Source organism: Panicum virgatum, chromosome 6K (assembly GCF_016808335.1).
Source record: "Panicum virgatum strain AP13 chromosome 6K, P.virgatum_v5, whole genome shotgun sequence".
NCBI lineage: Eukaryota > Viridiplantae > Streptophyta > Magnoliopsida > Poales > Poaceae > Panicum > Panicum virgatum.
In genome coordinates this window covers 13,401,063-13,405,884 of record NC_053141.1, presented here as the reverse complement: position 1 = coordinate 13,405,884, position 4,822 = coordinate 13,401,063, and the positions used below count along the sequence as shown (strand labels likewise).

Sequence of the window (4,822 nt, the reverse complement as noted above, 5' to 3'; positions counted from 1 at the left end):
CTTTCTTGCCAACTCACCTAAGTAGTACATGTGACTCAGTAAAGAATAACTCCCTTTTGAACTATCACGTGGAGGGGCCTTTTGTCCGGGCTGGTAACACCAACCGGGACAAAAGAGTCCTTTTGTCTAGGTTGGTACCACTAACCGGGATAAAAGGGTCACCCTTTTGTCCGAAAAGGGTTGAGCCTTTTGTCCCGGGTGGAGCCACCAACCGGGATAAAAGGGGGACCTTTTGTCCGGGTTGGTACCTCCAACCGGGACAAAAGGTCCCTGTCCCCTCCCCCCCCCCCCCCTCCCCGCTGGCCTGGCTAGCCTTTGGACCCGGGACAAAAGCCACCTATTATCCCGGGCCCAAAGGCAACCGGGACAAATGGCCTGGAACAAAGGACTATTCTGTAGTAGTGATGTAACACTCCAGACGGGTGTATCTGTCATATCTGCCATTAACATCTCCCATAGTTTAAGCATCACACAATATCTTTGGGCATTTAAATTTCATAATTAATTTAACAACATGTAGCTGACCTATTGATCGTTTCTCTGCTTGCCGTCGATGATAATTTTCTCTTTTCTTTGCATTAATTTCTGCTTTCTTCTCTGGCGGCATATTCGCATAGCGTTCTCTTGCCTTTTGCCGCCTAACAGCTGTTAGATCAGCATCTAACAGACAGAGGTGGACAATTAGTGGTTTGGACAATTATGGACATGGACAAGTAGTCATACAATACTCACCGCCTTCCAATTCCCTTGACCTTTTATTAGAACCAGTTTTCCGATTATATGTGTTGGTTATATCCCCAAGAGGAACACGATGCTCGCCGCCGCCGCATCGCGCCATCGACGTAGACTGTGTTCGTCGGCGTGGTCGATGGCGTGGACGTCCGTCTTCCGGAGAACGGCGCAGCCGCCGCAATTGATTGCTCCCTGGTCCAAGAGCGCGAGGTCGCACAGCGTCCGTCCTAGAGCATGTTCAGCCGGTGATGGCGAATGAAACGCGTAGGCCTGTTGCAGAAAAAAACATGAGGTTAGGGTTTACGACCTCCACTCACCAAGGGCAAGTATGGCTTACCTCTGCACGTTAGGATCCGTGAGCGAGGTACCCCCGCACCGATGCTAGGTGCGGCCTCCATTTGCGCTGCGTCCGACGTGCCGACGCTCGGCGCAGCGACCCGTCGCGAGGGTGGAGCCCGACACGCCGACGCTAGACGGGGCGATCTGCGCGGGTTAGGCGGCGGTCGGGACGCGGGTTTGGAGCTCGACCAGGGAGGAGGCTCGGCGGCGTACGCAAGCGAGGAAGGGAGGACGCTCGGCGGCGGTCGCAAGCGAGGGAGGGCGGACGCTCAGCGGCTGCTCCGCGATCAGGGAGAGAAACCCGGTGTGAAGGACTCCGAAAAAAAATTGCGTGAACGCAAGAGAGGGAGGGCGGACGCTCGGCGGTGGCTCCGCGATCTGGGAGAAACAACCGGCGCCTCCGCAAGAAAAACCGGGCGAAAAAACCGCAGTGTGGGTACAGAACGCACGGTGAGAAAAAAACATCGGGGGGAGGGACGCGCGCTCACGATAGAACTGGCGGGGGCGACGATTTGGGTTTGGCTGGTTACCTGTCAAACATTTGGTGTTTACACGTGCTCCTCAAAGTAGGGTTTGTGAGGTTGGTATGGGGGCTAATTTTGGTGGAAAGTGTTTCAATTTTCATGGATCCTTATAGTATATATTAGTCCTTCCCTGTTGGCCTAGGTTAGATTTCTAGTACTTAGAAATAGAGGAAAAGGAAAATAAATAGAAAAATAAAATAAGACTAAAAAGATTTGTACAATAGATAAAAGAGAAGGCGTGTGACAGAAGGGGAAAATAGATGGGAGAAACCAAACTATTATTGGATGAAAAAAAAGTGCAGAAAAAATGAAACTTGAAACAACAAGATTTACTTCTTGCATGTTAACGTGTGATGGCAGCCTAGCTCCAGCGTGTGCGCAGCACATCGACTGGCAGCCTGTAGCAGACAATCGTGAGGCTCTAGGCTCTGGCTGATAGTACTTTGGCCACGAGAAATAAAAGAGAAAAGCGTATGGTAACCAGTGCAAACATAGTAATGGGCCGAATTTGCCTCCTGACATACGCCATAGATGGCTCCTTATTTTGCCGCATGATATATAGCCTCCGCGCACCAGTACCATGAATGAACTGCCTTTTTTTTAGGAGGCCATGGATGAACTGCCTGGAGCATGAAAAATTAAGAGGGTTATAAGAGGCTTTTTGGGCTACGCCTAGGACCACCAAGATGGACTTGAGAAATAAAATAGGTAAAGATAATAAAGCTTATATGAACTTAACATCTATTTTGTATTTGTTAGCTTTAAAAAATATAATCTGGATTAAAATGTATCTAGCAGGAAGGACTTTGTCAGCTTATATAAGAGAGCGTGTTGTTTCTCAAGTATGATACTTAATCCGTTCAAAATTATTGGTTGTCTAACTTTTTTACCTCAAATTTGACCACTTGTCTTATTCAAAAATTCATGCAAAATATCACTTCTTTTGTTGCGGCTTATTGTTTTAGCAATACAAGTTCATCAATAATAACTTAAATTTAATTATGTTGGCATAAATTTTTTAAACAAGACGAGTAATCAAATTTGATGCCAAAAAAAGTCAAACGGTCTATAATTTGGAACGAAACGAATAACTCACACAGTTCTTTCAGAAACATAAAACATTTGGCAGATTATTGCCCCCATCACATCTTTAATCTTTTGTCGAAAGACAGTCCTGATGCAGATTCTCATATACACACCCCTAATCGATTTGCTCTACCCGCACTTTACCCGACCCGTTGCCATCCCTAAAAGATTCAGTAAATAAAGCTGTAATGAAATAATATATTTGAAACAAGTTCGTTCATATAATCATATACGTATTTGTAAAGCCCAAAAAGGCACCCCGGGGACGGCGCAGGGAAGGCACGTGTTTGAGATCAACGGTTACAGCAAGCACAGAGCGATGGGGATGGGCGACGCCGACGACAACTTCGTCAGGTCCGGCACCTTCTCCGTCGGCGGCCACGATTGGTCCATCCGTTTCTACCCTGATGGGTTGGGGAAAGAAAACGGTCAGATCTCAGTTCATCTCGAGCTCATGACGAAAGGCGCCAAAGTGCGAGCGTCCTGCGACCTGAGCCTGATCAACCAGAGCACCGGGTTGCCATCTTTGGTGCACCGGACAAAGCCGAGGATGTTCAACTACAGTGACGTCAGCAGGTACGCTAGCTCCTTCCAGAAACGGAGCGAGCTTGAAGCCTCAGGGTGCCTTCAGGATGATCGCCTCGTGATCGAATGCGTCGTCACCGTTGTGCAAGAACCGAGGGTGTCTGAATCCAAATTCCTCAGGAAAGTCGAGGTGCCTCCATCAGACATGGGGAGGCATCTTGGCGAGTTGTTGGAAGCGGACGAGGGGGCAGATGTCAGATTCAGCGTTGGGGGGACAAACTTTTGCAGCACATAGGCTTGTGCTCGCTATGCGGTCATCTGTCTTCAAAGCGGAGCTCTATGGTCCGATGAGGGAGGGGAGCACGCAGCAGATGGTTACCATCGAGGACATGCAACCTGCTGTGTTCAAGGCCCTGCTGCGCTTTATCTACACTGACTCTTTGCTCGACAACGACGATCATGGTGGAGATGTTCACATTGACATGATCCGGAATTTAGTTGTAGCTGCAGACAGATATGCTGTGGATAGGCTCAAGTTGATATGTCAAAGCATCCTTTGCCAGAAAATTGATGTGCAGTCTGTGGCAACAACATTGGCTTTGGCTTATCAATATAACTGTCCGAGGCTTATGGAGGCTTGCCTTGAATTTATCACCAGCTCAAATGTGATGGATGCAGTAGCGGCAACCCAAGGTTATAAGGATCTCAAGACAACCTGCCCTTCTGCACTCGCAGATGCATTTGCAAAGGTCATTAAGTTAAACATAAGCAGCTCATGATAGTTTGAACTCAGGGATGAGGACCCAACGTTAGATGAATCTAAGAATTTCGTTTTAGACTAATTTAAGAATGGTTAAATTGGTCTGTTCTTACTTGACTGTGAACTGTGAAGTATCAAGTACCGTAGTTAATCCTAGACTCAATATATTATTGTCCGCAAAACTTGCTATACCTGCTATGCACCATTTACTTTTCATCGAGTACAAAGTTTCTGTTTCTTTTCGGGTTTTGCACACAATGCTACGTTGGACTGATCTATATCCATTACCAAATAGCTTTAACCATAACGCCACAATGCTGTTGAGGGCTATCATCAGAAAGATGAAATAGCTATGTAAATCGCTGTTTGAACCTCCTTCTTTAGTCATTAATTTAGCATTTATATGTGCTGGCAGCAGTCTTCTGTCTCAATATTGTGCTTAATTTTGGAGGTCCGTTTGCTTTAAATAGGATGACTAAATAAAATTAGTACCTTGATTCCTGTTTTCTGGTAATGAAACAAACAGATATTAAATCACAGGAAACTAGGAGTGATTGCTTGTCTTAGATGTTATTTGGATGCCCTGTTGATAAGCAACAATTGATCGACACCCGTGATACTCTGTTAAATGCATTATTTCATAGAAGTTCTTTAGGACTGGCTCCAAATTTAGTTTATCACCCTGACTTGAGATCTTTACATGGCGAGGTACTAGTGACTATCTATGCTGCTGTTTTTGTGTTAGAATAATTAATGTTGATAATTTAGGAAGAACCACACAAAATGAGATGAATTGGCAAGTAAAATATTGGCACTCTATACACCAAGTATTTCTTTTGCGACGGTTTACATTCTT

At 46.0% G+C, this 4,822-nt stretch overlaps 1 pseudogene; it reads left to right on the top strand.

The window, feature by feature from the left end:
- The first annotated feature begins 868 nt into the window (after window positions 1–868).
- On the top strand, window positions 869–4,076 carry LOC120713255 (annotated as a pseudogene).
- The last annotated feature ends 746 nt before the right edge of the window (window positions 4,077–4,822 follow it).